General features: G+C 44.3%; 1 long non-coding RNA gene across 1 annotated transcript; it reads right to left on the reverse strand.

The window, feature by feature from the left end:
• Positions 1–1,007: 1,007 nt before the first annotated feature.
• On the reverse strand, positions 1,008–19,078 carry LOC126191490 (uncharacterized). The gene is made up of 3 exons (XR_007538359.1): positions 18,957–19,078; positions 2,033–2,065; positions 1,008–1,218 (listed from the first exon to the last, which is right to left on the reverse strand). It is a non-coding gene; the product is annotated as an uncharacterized LOC126191490 (long non-coding RNA).
• Between the last annotated feature and the right edge of the window lie 411 nt (positions 19,079–19,489).

Consider the following 19,489-nt stretch of genomic DNA (forward strand, 5'->3'; position numbering starts at 1 on the left):
AGTGGACCAACGCGTTATTGTCTAGCCCAATTAGTGAAACTCTTTCTCTCTAATAAATCTCGCAATTTTTCTGCAACTGTAATCAGCTTTCTGTCTCGTCATCACTTCTCTCGATTTCCTTCCCATTTGCGTAATTCTTCGTCGTGCATCGTTTATTTATTTTAATGTCTTAAAGTGTATTTCTGAGAAAACAGTAACCTAGTCTAATACTTTAAGTGTCTCAGTTTAACATCTTAGTACTCATGTTCACTTTTAGTTACCTTCATCTTGTAACCTATTTCCTATGCACTATGCATTTCGTTCAAGTGATCTTCCTAAAGTTCACCGCCGTCTCTGACAGAGTGACAATGTTATCAAAAGCTTTAAAGGTTTTCTTTCTTGACCCCATCTTTAATTTTCATTCCGAATTATCTTTGGTTTCTTTTTTTCTTATTCCATAAGTAGGTTGAATAACATAGGCAAGGGTAGATTACAAACATGTCACACTTCAGCTGATGCCTGTAATTCGTGTTCTCTCACTTTTACAACTAAAGTCTGATTTCTGTCCAAGCTGTACACAACGTTTCGCTCCCTGTATTTTATGTAACCTCAGAATAACTTTTTTGTAGTCAATACTGCCAAAATATTATTCCATTACTTTGCTAATAAATTGAAATTAAGAGTAAACAACTTCTCAATGAAATGTTTGCTCTTTTTTTCTTCATGTTATAATTTTTACATCCTTTCTACATTTTCCATAGACGAACATGGCGACTGCATAGAGGTGAAAAAATGACCAAACGACTTCTAGTATTTTCTGGAAGCTGAACACAGAACATGAACATTACTAGTCTTTAACACTAGCTATTGGACCATGGAACTAATAAAAACAGTTTCAAAAATTAACAAACGTTATTTATTTCTTGACCTAGTAAAGACTCAAAGAAAGCCATTACTTTACGTTTTGAAAATACAAATTCCTTTACACCAAAGAAATGTATCCGTATGACAACGACTTCTCCCTCAGGAGAAGCGTCTTCGTCCTCCACCATCTCCCTCACATCGGCTAACCAATCTTCTTCTGGCATCAGTTCGTCAATCCACCATAGATCTGTCTCTGAATAATCCATCTCGTCAGGGATAACCTCGAAGAGGTCCAGTTCTTCTGCTAGGTCAGCCTCGATGTCCAGTACATATTCCTCGAAATCAGCTTCCAGCAAGTCCATTTCCGATCGCCATCTAAAAAAAAATTGAATTGTTTTGGAATACATCATGTGGAAAACTATTCTAAAATATATTACCCTTAAACAGTGTCATTCTTGTGTGAAGAGATTTTTCAAACTATTAAAAATTTATGATTGTGGCGTGGCATGTTCTGTTAAGGAGTACGTATAACAAACCAACTTATCAAAAGTATTATCAGCACCAAGCTGACTCATTTCCAAAACACATTATTTGATGATCTTACACTAAGCGTTTGCAGACTACAAGTAAACGGTGCGACACACAGGTATACTACACCATATCACAAGGGTGAATTTGTCATGTACTACTTACTGTGCCACAAGCGACATTGAACATATGTTAAAACGATGCTTCAGTACAATTTAACGAAGTACGTCGGTCTCTCATCCTGGTAGTTAACTACTACTAAAGTGACTAGCTGACATTTCCGGCATATCTCGTCGACTGCATATTGCTACCCTACACAATCGTGGTCGCCACATTGATCATTACATGACGTCTGCTGAGGGGACTGAAATCGGTCGTGTTTTAATTTGCTATCATCACCAAGCGGACAGATGTTGCCGGGTGTCACACTACAATGTCAGAGTCAGCTACGGACTGCTTCTACGTCAGTCACGTCACCAGTGAGACGACCAGCCCCACCAACTGTCTACCTCTTTGCTGTGTCCACCCTGAGCCTGTGGTTGGCGATCATATATGTATCTCCCCTCTTTGCAAGCACTGACGAGCTATCGTAAACCATTATACGTAACATATATAACTAAAAGAACTTATCTTCTATTATTCAGTAAGACTTGGTACTTACATTTCTGTAGAGAGTATGAGCTGCCATAAAAGCCTGAAATAGAAAAGAGAAGTACATGCATTTTAATTACGATTGATGAAGGGTAACTATTTAGGTTTACTAACAATAAGCAATACTAAGAGCTCAAAGGAGCGAAAGGTTTTACGAAACATGTATTTCGGAGTGAATGTTTGTAAGAACTTCGAGACGCGAGAGCAACTGGTGCCTGTATGCCTCGCCAGTCACACATTTCGCCTGCGACCAAAACGCGCGACTGACGCAGCGATTCCGGCCTACAGCGTTTAGAGTGACGAGTGTGCGAGGATGCGAGAGCTGGCGGCGACTTACCAGCACAGAATCGCGAATGCGACGTCGTCGAGCGCAGTGATAAGCACGAGAACAAGCATCTTGTCTGACTGCTTAGCACCAAATTAGTGTTTCCGCGGTTACCCCGGCTGTAGCTCCATTGTCGATACAGGAGACATGTGAGTCTCACTACTCACGAGTGTCGCGTGAGAAAACTGCTCAACGAATCACTGTGTTTATTCACATATTTATTTGTGCTCTGCGAGATAACAAAATATATTTAATGATTGTTGCACTGCCCGACATAGTTTACATTGCAGTTTTATAATAGTTTAATAATTGTTCTTCATATATCCGTAAGCGCGGCATAAGCTGAAAGTGCTGAGACTTGATTTAAAAACGTTAGTTCTGATAGAAACTACGCAGATGTTCCGAGGTTCCTCTTTCGGTTTTCTTTAGGTATCCACCCAGCGCGTTCCAAAAATGTCGGTAGGATGACGTGCTCCGCTATGCCTACCTGCCAAAGCATTATCGTATATAGACGTGGGAAGACAAATTCCTGCAGTGACTAAAAAAGTATCAAGCATTTTCCGCTTATCAAGAGGTCGAGGCCGGAAAGTTCGTCTGTGACACACATCTAGCTTGAGAGATACATAGTTTCTAGATGCTGGAAGCTGTAGTATTTTATGGAGTCGTATCTTTGGAATTGCAGCGACTATCACATCTCTTTCCATTCCAATAATGTCTGCTATTTCAAGGTAAAGACATCGTCAGTGGTACTAAAGTAAAGAAACGGTGACCTCCTGTCACACATGACTTTTCCACTTGGCCTATTATCTCATGCTGTGTGACAGCGGTGTTCAAATAGTTCAAATGCTCTGAGCACTACGCGACTTAACTTCTAAGGCCATCAGTCCCCTCGAACTTAGAACAACTTAAACCTAACTAACCTAAGGACATCACACACATCCAGGCCCGAGACAGGATTCGTACCTGCGACCGTAGCGGTCGCGCGGTTCCAGACTGAAGCGCCTAGAACCGTTCGGCCATCCCAGCCGCCTGATAGCGGTGTGTCCTTTGATTCAAAGTAATTTTGGACGTCTATATTGTAGAGAAATATCGCTTACATTTTGAGGTCCAATCCTTACATTCTAGTAAATGTACAGTACTTCTAGAATCAGTCACTATAAAGACGATGTCGGCGGCAGTTTAAACGCATAATGAGGCCTTCTTCGTCGCTTACACTTCCCCGATTCAGATGCTTATTTCCGCCAGGAGTTTGTACATTTTCCTAGCTTGTGTACCTCCGCAATACAACTCTCACGACATGAAAGAATTATGAGCGTTGCTGTCCACGAGGACGGAAAGAGGTCGGTCGTATTAACAGCTGAGGTCGTTGGTGTAGACTGTCCTCCACACATATCTGGTTCTACGACAATAGCTTCACAATCCTAGCTAAATCTAGGTTAAGAGTTTAATTTGCTGCAAGCCTGATCATGTATCTCATAAGTAAAGATCGATATTATGGCAAGATCGTACAGCACGGTGTGTGACTTCTCTGTCTCGCTTACTAAATAGTTCAAGGCACTGCCATATACGTAATATGCATCGATAACTGGACGACGACTGTATAATGGCACGGTATAGCGTAAATAAAACCAAAACCTCTACACTTGAGATGCTGCACTTAGTATGACAAGTAGCTGTCCAACGTCGCTTGCTTAGCAATCAAGATGTAGGCGCCTAAACGGTTCTAAGTCAACAAACGCCGCCAGCAATTTAGCCCAACTCTAGCCAAAACTGTGAAGGGGCGTATCTGACCCGTTGGTGTTGTTATAGTGCAGCACTTCCTTGCGAAGGCTAGAACTAGACAGTTAACAACAGCTTGACTACTAACGGTTTTGATCTTTCAGACAAAGAGACTGCTTAATCTACTATTCAGTCATAGAAGTGTCACCCTCAGATTAATCGAGTAAGTATACAGGCACATATAACCGGCACACGTTTGTACTTTCAGAAACATGCTTAATGTCGTTACAATATATCCTGTATTCACCTTCTACAAAAGGGGACTCAACAGAGATCCGTGTGAGCCGCTGTTATATACCAACAGCAGTGAGTGTAAGGTTTTGTCAGAAATTCTGATGTATAAGCATGATTTTGAAGAAAATATTTAAACTTGTCGGTAATAAGGCCTGGAATAACAATCACAATTATTTCCACGCCGTGTTCGGCTTCAGAGATGCCGCGAGCCGAAACCATTACGAAATCATTCAGTGTCGTGGGCTTGCCGGCCCTGGGCTTCGCGACCTGTTGCGTCAACGTGGTGTTTCCGAGGACAAATATTTCAGCCGTGACGATACCGACCGTCAATGAAAGCTGTAATAGTGGAAGATCCTCTGCTGACCGTTTGTCAATAATAACAGTCCCTTTCACATTTTATCCATTCATAGGACTGGCTAATACAAAGGCATGCTCAGTATCTTTTTAATTTTTCTTGTTTCTGACTATTTTCTTTTTTACCATCAACTTCGTTCCTTTCTACAGCATTACTCGATAAAAACGTCATCATCATTTCATTTGGGCCTTTGTCTCACTTCAACATGGCGTCGGCCTCGTCACTATGGATTTGGAAATTGTTAGTGTTGGGGAGTGGGCGGAGGCCCTTCCTGTCTCCACCACGAACCCCCAGGACTGAATTAGTGTACTCCAGCTGTCTGAGTCCAGTATAAGCCATTAAATAGTGCGAATGCTTTCAAATGCCTTAGAGTCGTGTAACTGAGGCGGGACGTGGTGACCAACCCGTTATTCATCTAGTGGGGCTGGGAAACCGCCTAAAAACCTCATCCAGGCTGGCCGGCATACTGACCCTCGTCGTTAATCAGACAGGTGGATTCGATCGTGGGCAAGCGCGTCTACCCGAGACCAGTAAGCAGCGCATTAGAGCTCTCGGCTAACATGGTGAGTCAACATTACTCGATAGAATGATTAAACTTATCATTTTATTTTATCAATTCTAAATTCTCACTCAACTTCTTTTATGTCAAAGCCATGATTTGAACATCCTCTTATGTCACCCAATTCGTTATTGCAATATAATTTTACGTTTTGTTTAAAGCTATGTATCTTTTTTTTCTCTCATGAAGGGGCAGGGCAATGAAATTGTTCTTTAATTTCAAATGTAGCTTTTACTGCTTCCTCCTTCATACGTTCTGATGTTTTTGATTTATCGGGGAGTTTCGTATCGTACCGTACGCCAAACTTCGACAGAGTTCGTGGTTCTATCCCGCTGGTTAAAAACATTCAACATTTCAACTGGTGTACTAACATGTTGGGTGTAGTGTTTGACAGATAGTCAGCTAACTTTATTACGTTTTCTCCACGGGCATTTTCTCATTATTAATAACCACAGCCGCATGGAGTAAGTTTTTCGACTTGTGTCTGGGAGCAAAATAAATAAAGCAGGAAATCTCTTCTTCTGTGATTTCGATGTCAATGTGTAACGTGTATAGTTGTTTGAATTGTTCCGAACAACTGTCAGATGACCTCCCCTGTCCCCCCACCTCACCCCTGTACGACAATAGTTCCCCTTTCACACAGAATTTTCCCAGCTTCCACACAATCAAAAACCGGGATTATTTTGTCAAAACCAGAGCCATCGTCAATTTGCAAAAACACTGTTACCTCCAGTCAGTTTCATAGCATCTCCCCTCAGTTGAATCTGCGAACTGGTGCCAGGGTTTTTGGTCGTCCCAACAGCTTCCCTTCTTGCTTTACGCAATGAAGTCTTGCCGTTATCATAATTTGAGCTACATGCATCGAAATTAAAACTTGCTCTTTCAGATCTTTAAATCCCTCATTAAAAATTTGGAAAACAAGCACTGTGTGTTCTTGGTGGTCTCTTTCCCTGCACCTACACATGCCTTTCTTAAAATGCAAATCTGCTTAGTCAGATGGGCAAGAACGTCACTGTTCTTCCCATGATTCTGCCACATGCAATTTTTAAACGGCCTCGGCACTCACCCCATTCGGAGTTCATGCACAAGCAGTTTGTATAAGCATCACGTTTTCCGTTTACCGGTAGCGGTAACTAACCTCCAGAAGGCATACCTTCCCTTTTCTTGTAATTATTTTCATTACCGGCCCTGTATAGAATTCAAATAGCTTAGCCCTACGGATGTATACGGGAACAAGGGCTGTGGGCGAGGGCACTGCCACCCTGACGGTGGCGTCACTTCCGCTGCTGGTGGACAACTGGTGCAAATCAACAGGAGGCTCTGGTCGGAAAACCCACGGTACAAAAATGCTTGGCCACAAGTCCCACACTACCTGCGACACCTACAAAGGGGTTGAAACCACCACAGGCAGGAAGGGTAACCTACAGTGCACGAGCCTTCGTGTAAACGTGAAGTCATTTTGAGTTTCGTAGTCGTTCTGTTTGCATGCAGCACGTGAGGCAAACATGGCGTTGAAAACAATAACATTCACCTCAAGTAGAGAAGACGTTACGATTTTTCTTTACTGCAGCGTTCATTAACCTGGTGGTTACTTTGTTATTAAGATGTGTAAAGTTCAGTATTCATACAGACTTTGAATAAGTGGGAGTGAGGTGTCAGGTCAGAAGGGGTTTCTGAACTCAATTTCGACACAAAGCAGCTCAATAGGCTGTGGAGTGGAAGAGGTAGGCTAGCAATAGAACAGTGCATCACCAGTTACTGGACACTCATTTATTGAACATATAAGTCAGGTATACCCAAAAGGAACAATCAGTACAAAATTACAAAATAATATTCTTTTCCTTTAAGTCACTCAAACATTTAAACAGGCAAATGGCAATCATTTAACTGAAAGCTTTTTAAGAAAGCAAGACTAGAAATTTTGAATGATAAGTTAAAATCATATTTAAATAGGCTCTGATAGAACACATACACTCCTGGAAATGGAAAAAAGAACACATTGACACCGGTGTGTCAGACCCACCATACTTGCTCCGGACACTGCGAGAGGGCTGTACAAGCAATGATCACACGCACGGCACAGCGGACACACCAGGAACCGCGGTGTTGGCCGTCGAATGGCGCTAGCTGCGCAGCATTTGTGCACCGCCGCCGTCAGTGTCAGCCAGTTTGCCGTGGCATACGGAGCTCCATCGCAGTCTTTAACACTGGTAGCATGCCGCGACAGCGTGGACGTGAACCGTATGTGCAGTTGACGGACTTTGAGCGAGGGCGTATAGTGGCCATGCGGGAGGCCGGGTGGACGTACCGCCGAATTGCTCAACACGTGGGGCGTGAGGTCTCCACAGTACATCGATGTTGTCACCAGTGGTCGGCGGAAGGTGCACGTGCCCGTCGACCTGGGACCGGACCGCAGCGACGCACGGATGCACGCCAAGACCGTAGGATCCTACGCAGTGCCGTAGGGGACCGCACCGCTACTTCCCAGCAAATTAGGGAGACTGTTGCTCCTGGGGTATCGGCGAGGACCATTCGCAACCGTCTCCATGAAGCTGGGCTACGGTCCCGCACACCGTTAGGCCGTCTTCCGCTCACGCCCCAACATCGTGCAGCCCGCCTCCAGTGGTGTCGCGACAGGCGTGAATGGAGGGACGAATGGAGACGTGTCGTCTTCAGCGATGAGAGTCGCTTCTGCCTTGGTGCCAATGATGGTCGTATGCGTGTTTGGCGCCGTGCAGGTGAGCGCCAAAATCAGGACTGCATACGACCGAGGCACACAGGGCCAACACCCGGCATCATGGTGTGGGGAGCGATCTCCTACACTGGCCGTACACCACTGGTGATCGTCGAGGGGACACTGAATAGTGCACGGTACATCCAAACCGTCATCGAACCCATCGTTCTACCATTCCTAGACCGGCAAGGGAACTTGCTGTTCCAACAGGACAATGCACGTCCGCATGTATCCCGTGCCACCCAACGTGCTCTAGAAGGTGTAAGTCAACTACCCCGGCCAGCAAGATCTCCGGATCTGTCCCCCATTGAGCATGTTTGGGACTGGATGAAGCGTCGTCTCACGCGGTCTGCACGTCCAGCACGAACGCTGGTCCAACTGAGGCGCCAGGTGGAAATGGCATGGCACGCCGTTCCACAGGACTACATCCAGCATCTCTACGATCATCTCCATGGGAGAATAGCAGCCTGCATTGCTGCGAAAGGTGGATATACACTGTACTAGTGCCGACATTGTGCATGCTCTGTTGCCTGTGTGTATGTGCCTGTGGTTCTGTCAGTGTGATCATGTGATGTATCTGACCCCAGGAATGTGTCAATAAAGTTTCCCCTTCCTGGGACAATGAATTCACGGTGTTCTTATTTCAATTTCCAGGAGTGTATTTTGAAACGAAATACTTCCTTTAAGGAACCAGCGCCCAAAATTAATTACATAATCCTCAACAACCATATTACATCCAAGACATTTAAGATTAAACAGTAATATATAACACCAGGGAGCTGTAGTCCCAAGCTTTAAGCAGCACGTTTCAGATGGATTGCACTGCAACAGTACAATACAAGTCCCTCAGAGCATCTCCCCACACAGGAAGTTATTGCCGCAATCGACAAAATATGAACATCATTCCATGTACAGACCTAAAACAAACTAAAAGCTCTCTTGAGTATGGTACAGTTAATTCCCTTTCAACATAACATACATCACAAGTCTAGCCCTAGGACGGCACCGACACCCCGCGCACGCGAAAAACTACAGGATGCACCCATCACGTATCCTTACACAATCCAAGAACAGAGAGCCGGCTCCCCAATAGCGGAACATTGAACCACGCGCAGCGTGCGGATTTGCGGGATGCTGATCTCGCCCTTAACCTCAACACCAGTTCAAATACTAGTCACCCTACAATCTTGAAACACCATACACATTCCTCCAGTTACTGCATAGAAAGCCAATGCGATAGGCAAACAGACCAGCATATGATAAAAGCTTAAGCAGTTTCCTTACTAGACAACCATTATGAATAGAAGCCGTAATTTTTTTTAAACGTGAGCACATCCACAATCAAAAGACAAGCAACGCCAATCATAAGGACAGTAGCACGTAAGCAATTAGTAATGGTAACTTCTGCTTAGATTGGCTACAAACCAGCGCGTGATTTAACACAGCAGAGAACAGTCTTTACAACATAACCATCAATACAATAGCAAATTACTCACACGTGTACTCCTCCACGATTTCGATTCGCAAAGCCATAGACAAAACGTGGAGAACGTATCACTTAGACCAACATAATGGTGCTCCCTCAGTTACCCCAAATAACTGACTCCCTTAGTAGCGCAGCAAAGAACAAGGCCTAATGTAACCACCACAGTTTTCGCCTCTAAATTGTCACAGTACAAGTGAGACTCAATCACAAATGTAATTTTATGTCACCAGTTCCCGTATAGTCAATACAAGCGCCTGATTTTCACCCGTTTATAACAGCAGGGAGCAACATCGTACGGAAAAGAGCATAGACACAAGCTCTTACCAATTCTCTTCTCCGAAAGGAGCCACTGCAACTCTCGGGAACCACTGGGACATCCGATGCAAAATCGTTACTCCTTCACACAAATTACAAGACGCCCGCTTCCCGCTGCTTGCTACGGCGCCTTTCGTTCAGCGCCCACTTGTATATCTCCACATTCGGTAGGTTCGGTCCCACACTCGCTGCGTCAACCCGACAACCGTCTTCCACCACGTCCCGAAGTCCCGAAGCACCCCCCCCCCCCCCCCCCCCAGGACCGCGCCACGATACTCCTCGCGTAGGCCCCAGAGGGCGCTGCTTACCGCCCTGACCGTAGCAGGAAAGATAAACCAAGAGAGTGGCACTATTGATATGAGCCGCCACGGCGTGTGTGCATGAATCATTTCGAAAACTTACTGAAAAAGTTTTACAAGCCGTGTGCCCTAAACGTCTTCATCAACCGTAAAAGTGAGACGACTTCCTAATTTAGGAGAAAGAAACGAGCTAAAGCCAGTCAGCATTGAACCCAGTATCGTATATATTCAACGGTGCACATTAAGTTTATTTTTAAAACTCCGAAACCAGCTTCAAGATTGAACTGAAATTACACTCACTTTCAGAAGAAACAGAACGTCGTGAACGACTCGAGTTAGGACGCTGATATTCACAGGACATGTACAATAATAGTATGTTCTGCAGAAATGCGTGGAATTTGATCCATGTCGGCCTGCAGCTTCAAGGTCAACATCGACATTGCGGTACAACACCAGCTACCAGTAAAATTTCCCTGCGGCTCTCGTTGTCGCTGTAAACCGTAGGTAATGGATCAGTGTAACTTGAGCACAGCCGCCGGACGCCTTGCAGATGTATGCTCGAACTGTACCGTCGAAACAGTGAGTTTGAACGAGGGCGCATTGTTTGCATAAAAGACTGTCATGCATCCATCCAAGAAATTGCTGCTCGTGTGGGACGAAGTGTTTCGGCAGTGCAGATGGTGTGTGCAGAAAGGTTCACAGAAGACCGTGTAACACGACGAAACGGGTCAGGTCGCACCGGAACAGACCACACATCCTGAGATGATTGACGCCTCATCCAAATGGCATTGCAGGACAGATCTGCTCTAGGGCAACAGTGGAATAGTGTAACACATCGTACTTTATCAAGGATAACAGTCCGTCGCCGTTTATTAAGGCATGGGTTAGATACTCGTCGTCCTACCTTTGACGAATGTGGGGAAACATACATGAAAGAGGACAATGGCATCAGGTAGTGTATTCGGTCGAATCCGGGTTCTGTTTTATTGATAGTGATGGCCGCATTTTGGTTCACTGCAGGCCGGGGGAGCCGCATCACAGTGACTGCATTCAAACAAGACAATCAGCGTCAACTCAAGAGGTTGTGGTGTGGGGTGCTATTGGGTACAGCCACGAATCACAGCTGGTGTGTGTCCCGGTCACTGCGACCAGTGTGATCTACGTCAATGACATCCTGTGAACCATTGACGTACCATTTCTGCACAACATCCCAGATGCCATTTTTCAGCAAGACAATGCACGATCACATGTTGCTCAACGATCTCGTGTCTTCTTAGCATCACAGGATGATGGCCCGTCAGATCACCCATTGGAAAACTGTGCGATGTGGTGAAACGACAGGTGCAGCCTTGCGCCCAATTGCCAACCACCAGAGATGAACTTCAGTACCAATTTAATGTAGCGTTGATGTATATACCAGCCCGCCGTTGTGACCTAGCGGTTGTAGGTGCTTCAGTCTGGAACCGCGCGTCCGCTATGATCGCAGGTTCGAATCCTGCCTCGGGCATGGATGTGTGTGATCTCCTTAGCTTAGTTAGGTTTAAGTAGTTCTAAGTTCAAGGGACTGATGACCTTAGATGTTAAGTCCCATAGTGCTCAGAGCCATTTGAACCATTTGTCTATACCAAAGGACGCCTTTCGCACCTTATACACGTCAATCCCATCTTGCATGAAACAAATTATTAGGGATCATAGCCGAATGTGTGCCTATTAGACAACAGGACACATGCTGAACTGGGGTGACTCAGTCGCTAATCATTTCTACAGAACATACTAATGTACATATCATGAGACTATGAACGTCCTATCTCTAGTCGTTAAAGGTGTTCTGTTTGTTCTCAACACGAGTGTACAAATGGTGGGTAGGCATTATTGTCATGATAATAGTCCTCTGTTCTGGAGTTCCTCTATTATTTTATTTATTAGCGTAAACAACGAGTTGTTTGGTATGCGTGCGTGATCGTTCATCACGATTTACTTTTCTGCTTCTGTTCTCTGTATGTGATAATTTTCTTGCAGGGTTATGAGATGTCTTTTATTGTTGATTCTAATTATTTTGATGTCTTCTTCTCTAGTGTTTGGTTCGTGATTGTGTTCACTTAGTCGTTCTGCAAATGTGGAGTGGTGTTTCCATACCTCCAGGCTCTAATGTATTTTTTGTATCTCGCATCAAACATTCTACCTCTTTGTCCTATGTACCTGCCAACACAAGTGTTACACTGTAATTGAATATACCTGCTTTCTGATATATATCCGTGTTTTTGGTCAGTTTTATGGTGTATTTTTTGATAGAATTTGTATGTCATTAAGTGCCATCTTCTGTTTTCTCTTATGTTATCCTAATAATTTTGTGTAGTTGTTATGATAATAAGTGATTTTGATTGTATATGGTCCTGTTGCGATGTTATCAATGGTTTTGCGCTTCCTGATTATATTTTATATTTGATTGTGTTGTTTAGCTTTGTGACTATATCAATATTGTACTCATTGTTTTGGGCTACCTGCATTAATATCTCCAGTTCCTTTTGGTAGCTTTCATTTTTGAGTGAAACTGTATTGAGTCTATGGAGCATGTGTTTAAGTTTTGCTTGCTTTTGTGAGGGTGGATGGTACGAATACTGGGGGATAATAACGTCAGTTGCTGCGGATGTATAGTGAATTTCAATCATATGATTATTGTTTAGATTTTTGATTGGTATACCCAAAAAGTTTATTTGATTGTTCTCTTCTCTTTCCATTGAGAGTTTTATATTTTTATGTACCTTATTGATGTCAGTATGTAATTCTTCAACTTTTGTTTGTGGTACATCTATTAAGCAGAGGATGTTATCCATATACCTGAACCAGTATAGTATGTTGTATTCTTTTGCTGCTATTTTTGTGAACACTGGATCAGTTATAACTAGTTCCTTATTTCTAGAGAAGGACAACCGGTCTGAGGTTATACACTGGAGGTCCTTGTTTCGCCATTCTCTATTCCCAGGGAACGGCCGGAAATTGGTCAAGGTCACCCAGGCAACTGTGCAAGTTACACCGAAGATCATGACGTTATTCTGAAGTCGTCACATCATAAAGATGGCGGTTCACCCTGCCCCTTTGAAGCAAGAGGATTAATCACCCTCTTCTCTCGTCAATCTTTTTAACTGGGACACTTAAGTGTGAGGCGTTATTATGGAGCTGGACAGCATAGGAAGAGGAAATGGCAATATCTTAATAACAAATTACGTCACCTGAGTTCTATTTGTTAAAAGCAGTATTATGTGACACCTGCAGAGGCCACATTGAGTCAGATATGTAAGTACTCTCATTATCCCACATTTCACGTATTTTTTAACAATTTCCCATAATGTTCCTGTCTTATAACTGGATCCATTCTGCAACTGGGTAGCATAGGGGGAGAAGTTGCAGCCTGTGTCGATTTGTTCGTAATAAATTACATTATGCCATATCAGTTGGGTTCTATTTGTGAACAACTGTTTTGTATTACGTGGAACGAACCGAGACTACATCCAGGCGGATTCTTATTATTCGATATTATCCAACATTTTCCCCAATTTTACCTATTTTCACGCTTTTCCGGATTTTCTTTTGTCCAGTTACGCAAGATACATGGCTCTCTTCCCAACGTCGCGACGACGTTATGATGCTCTCAGGCAATCACAATGCACTATGGGCTTTAATTCGATATCACTAATATTGAAGCACACTTCCCCAAATCCATCTGTTATAGTTGTGACACTCTGGAGCTGGACAGCATAGGGTTAGGTAGTATTCCGTGCCGGCTTGTTAATAACAAATATGTTACTTGAGATCTATTTCTTTTACAATAGTTTAATATTCCGTCCTTATAACCACTAGCAGAAGCCTCACTGGCAGATACGTAAGTAATCTCATTCACCCATATTTTATGAATTTTTTATTTTTTTTTTATTTTACGCAGTTTTACACATTGTACCCAATGATGCGAGTTATGTGTCAACATGGTGTTAACATCGCCTCACGTCACGTCATGACGTCACATCACAGTGGCGCACCGTGGTGTGGCACGTCGTGACGCGTTTCGTAGACGTCGTGAATTTGTCAGTAGATAACAACGCAGCACGTTGCCGATTTATTTGTCAGTGCAGAGACACCACCCTGTTACTAATGTTGAATGTCATAGTGTTGGAAGTGAAAACATTCGTACAAATAGTGAGGTCATAGAGAATTTTAAACGTGCTACCGATTTCTAGCCAGGGGGGTGTAAATGAGACAAATACCACAGAGCAGTAGGTTCAAATGCCTCTGAGCACTATGGGACTTAACTTCTGACGTCATCAGTTTCCTAGAACTTAGAACTACTTAAACCGAACTAACCTAAGTACATCACACAAGTCCATGGCCGAGGCAGGATTCGAACCTGCGAACGTACCAGTCGCGCGGTTCCAGACTGTAGCGCCTAGAACCGCTCGGCCTCCACGGCCGGCAGAGCAGTTGGTAAAGCACCACTACATTACAAGATTATGGGACGTCACAGTAACATTTTGATGCTTCCAACCAAAGTTTCTGTATGTGTGTAGCACAGCGCTACAAAATACGCCTCTAGAGACGTGAGAAAGGGAAATGTGTAGCCGAGAGCGCTGATGTTTGCGGACACACTACCGACGAACTGTCGAAAATTTGAGGTATAACCTCTCCGGTCTGGCGCCAGACATTGCTGCTACATCAGTTCTCTCCGAGAGATCTCCTCCCCACGTTAATAACGGCAAGCAGATCCCGACACGTCGATGAAAATATGTAAGTCTGGCATACACCTAGATAACGGGGAACTCGCCCCAGGACTCACATATCGAACGAGTGAGGCGAGATCCTGGTAGGGTATGCCACTCATCGTGCGATTGTGACCACCAGGCCGCGAATAAGTGAGCTCCGCTTGTTTCCCTGACATTACACCAGACCATTTCACCAGACGAGGTAGAGAGATTTGCACAATTTATGTGTAATCTTATCCACCCTGGCGGCCGGCATAAATGGTGCTCAATGCTTCAGTGAGAGGGTATCTCGCTTCCCACTCCCGGGTTCCCGGGTTCGATTCCCGGCGGGGTCAGGTATTTTCTCTGCCTCGTGATGGCTGGGTGTTGTGTGCTGTCCTTAGGTTAGTTAGGTTTAAGTAGTTCTAAGTTCTAGGGGACTTATGACCACAGCAGTTGAGTCCCATAGTGCTCAGAGCCATTTGAACCATTTATTTGAGAGGGTATCCCGCCACAGAAAAACCTGTCGTAACTCGCCGGCGCCCTTGCAGACAAATGTTGTCTACAGTTGAAGCGCCAAGCACTGCCCTCCCCACCACTTAATCCTTTCTCTCTGGACCACCTAGGCCAACCAGTCGCAACTCGCAGACGCTTACACGCTCACCAGAGGAAATCGACCTAAGTTTTTGTTGTAAGTTTGTAGCAGTATAAGGTTTGTAGCAGTAACGTTGTACCAATATACGCTTCGTTGCTGTGAATCCCTTGTCGCTGTAACACACTCCTTATTAAGCCGAAGACTTCTCCAAGGCACCAGTAACGTAATGCTGGACTTTTTGCTGGTAGCATTAATCCATATGCTTGTGTTATGTGAACTGAAACTGGCCAAAGCTGTTTTTCGTGAAAAAAAGTACTGAGAACTGACATAGATAGTCAACATAACGTAAGGGAAAATAGAAATTGTACAGTTAGATGCTCTCCTCTCTGTAGCTCTGCTTTTTGTTAGTGGCACTTGGTGCCTTACTGTGCGTGCGTCCTGAGAAGAGAGATACCGAATTCACATGATCCCCTTATAAGCAATAAGCAGCCCAGGGTCCGGATAAGCATTTAATAAAACATATTAAATCTGTGTCTAATTTGGAAGTAGAAGTAGTCTTGAGATAATTACAGTCCGCATCTATTAAATCAAAGTGGCAGTGTCTCAGACTGTAAGACAAACCTCGTTTTTTGTCATAGCACGCCACGAAATCCCTAAACAATTTATGTACGTGATAAATAACTATTGATTCGCAGACCAAACGTTGATAATACCATACTGCCATTACCGCTGTGTAGTGGAATCGTAAAAGATCTGGAAGGACGATATTTCCACCACCCATAGCTGTGAGGGTATGAGAAAGCTACTTTCACAAACTTAATTCTATAAGAAGTAACATGGGCAGGTTAGATGATTTCAATCATCCGGCGGAGTAACTCTGAATTACATCGTCAGATTGGTTGAAAGCAGCGTTGTTTCTTTGTGTAATCGGCCTCCACGATAAAACACTCCAAAGCTGTTCTATAGGAGTCAGGTCAGGACTCCGTGTAGGCCAGTCAATTATAGGGATGTTATTGTTGTGTAACCACTCCGCCACAGGCCGTGCATTATGAACAGGTGCTCGAGCGTGTTGAAAGATGCAATCGCTATCCCCGAATTGCTCTTCAACAGTGGGAAGCAAGAAGGTGCTTAAAACATCAATGTATGCCTGTGCTGTGATGGTGCCACACAAAACAACAAGGGTTGCAAGCCCCCTCCATGAAAAACATTACCACATCATAACACACACCACCGCCTCCGAATTTTAGTGTTGGCACTACAAAAAGTGGTTCAAATGGCTCTCAGCACTATGGGACTTAACTTCTGTGATCATCAGTCCCCTAGAACTTAGAACTAGTTAAACCTAACTAACCTAGGGACATCATACACATCCATGCCCGAGGCAGGATTCGAACCTGCGACTGGAGCGGTCGCGCGGTTACAGACTGCAGCGCCTAGAACCGCTCGGCCACTCCAGCCGGCTTGGCACTACACACGCTGGCAGATGACGTCAACCGGACATTCGTCATACCCATACCATGCCATCGGATAGCCACATTGTGTACCGTGATTCGTCACTCCACACAACGTTTTTCCATTGTTCGGTAGTCGAATGTTTATGCTCCTTACACCAAGCGAGGCGTCTTTTGGCATTTACCGGCGTAATGCATGAGCAGCAGCTCGACCAAGAAATCCAAGTTTCCTCACCTCTCGCTTAACTGTCATAGTACTTGCAGTGGATCCTGATGAAGTTTTGAATTCCTGTGTGATGGTCTGCGTAGATGTCTGCCTATTACACATTATGACCATCTTCAACTGTCGAAGGTCTCTGTCAGTCAACGGATGAGATCGGCTTGTACGCTTTTATGCTGTACTTGTCCCTTCACGTTTCCACTTCACTATCACATCGGAAACAGTGGGCCTAGGGATGTTTGGGGAGTGTGGAAATCTCGCGTTCAGACGTATGACACATGTGACACCATATCACCTGACCATGTTCGAAGCCCGTGATTTCCGGGAAACACCCCATTCTGCTCTCTCACCATGTCTAGTGACTACTGAGGTCGCTTATATGAAGTACCTGGCAGTAGGTGGCAGTTCAATGCACCTAATATGAAGAACGTATGATTTTCGAGGTTTCCGGGATACTTTTGATCACATAGTGTAGGTCTGCTCAACGTAATTATCTACCTTACGCATCACGAACGTAAAAATTCTTGTCTACTTCTGCCACGAAGACAGTCACTCCCTCTTGGGATGAATAGTTATTCTGTGCGTTCTCATATTTGATGTCACTAAACTAGAATATTCTTAACACTATCCTAATAGCAACTAATAAAGTAAGCGGCCCACACTGGTTTGCTTTCGACAGAAAGACAGCCATCCACCCTACGTACAGTAGAGGTGTCAGCATCGCTGATTGGTGGCTCATGTAATGGGTTCCCATGTTAAATAATTAGAAATACAATCAAACAGAGCATAGACTCTGATCTTATGGAACATAGCACTACCACACAGGTTACAGTATTTAATACTCCGGAAAAAGCCAGTTTGGACCTTAGATAAATCTGTATTTGTGTTTCTAAACCTATGTAGGACAAACACTGGAATGCGTTTTTCGCAGGCAATACGACCACTAAGAGCAACTGCTTTTTACTAACGATGATTATTCACTACAGCAGCAGAATACCATCGGATATTGGTCATTATAGCTACACTATCGATCACGCAAACTTTTAAATGTGATTGGACTCACACTATATTGTTTGCGCCGTGAGGTGTATACGCCAGAGTCGTGAGTTGGGGGTGAAGCGTCCAACAGCAACGAACAACATTCACAGTGCTACCCAGCACACCAAAATCGCATACTCAGCTGTGTCCTCGGAGCTCAAGCGCAGCGACGGCGTAATTTGTAAACTAACTGAAACCTCGCAAGTGGACTGCTACAGATGTCGCAGGCAGACAGGAAAATGCAGATATCTGACCGACCCCGATTATTCAGCTGTGTGATAGACAAGGCCTCCCGTACAGAATCGTAGCGAGGAGTAGGCACGCAGTCGGGATTGTAAACATCTGAGGATCACCGCCCCTAATTCCCTCTCCCTCTCTCCTTCTCTCTCTCTCTCTCTCTCTCTCTCACTCTCTCTTTAGTGATAGCACATCCTCCTCCATGGTACATGCATCCAAGGCAGTAAACCTCCCTCAACTGATACCAATGGATAGAACTACCGAAGAAAGTTAAATGTACGATAAATGGAATTAAACATTACACAAACACCAACCAATATTACAACAGCTTCCTCACAAATACAGAATTAGCGGGAGTCCACAATTTCGTCTTGTCTCTCTAGAATGTTCTATCATTCCATTGGTAAGGTAAATGCGCTGTGGATCCCTCTAGCTACTCCTTACAGGTACTGTCGACCGATTAACCCATCTACACAATGATTACGTTTTTTCTACGTACGGGGTCTTAACTTTAATAGTGGCTACTATTTATTTACAGCTCATAAAAAATAGATGCGTGTTTAAAAGTTTTACTGACCTTCAAAGTAGTCACCATCATTGTGTATAACCCGCTACCAGCGATGTGGAAGTCGTAGGATACTCTTAGCAGTGCCACCAGTTGTGCTGGCAGTTCGAGCGGCGCGGTCTATTGCCCGACGAATTTCTAGCAGTTCCGAATCGAATGCTGTTAAGTGTTTCCTTTAGTTAAGAAATCGAGTCGAGCTCACGAGGGCTTACGTCAAGGGAGTGCAGTAGTTGGTATAGTTCTTAGCAGCCCCATCAGACAAAAAAATCAGTAACAGCTTGCATTGCACGTGCTTGAGCATTGTCCTGCAAAATGATGGTCAGGTCCTGCAGAAAGTGTCAGCCGCTCATAGTTTGTGTTTTCTGTGAGGGGCCGTGGATCAGAACGTGTTAATGTCAGTTTAGAACGTGACACTGGCTTCTAAGTCGTGGCGGCAAAATAAAATCTTCGGCAGTGTACAAAGCGTGTTAGAGCAGAAGAAAACAACGTTTCAAACGATGAGACAGGGTCACAGGGTCTTGCGACTTACAGCATAATCCGTGGGA

This window comes from Schistocerca cancellata, chromosome 6, assembly GCF_023864275.1.
Source record: "Schistocerca cancellata isolate TAMUIC-IGC-003103 chromosome 6, iqSchCanc2.1, whole genome shotgun sequence".
Classification (NCBI taxonomy): Eukaryota; Metazoa; Arthropoda; class Insecta; order Orthoptera; family Acrididae; genus Schistocerca; species Schistocerca cancellata.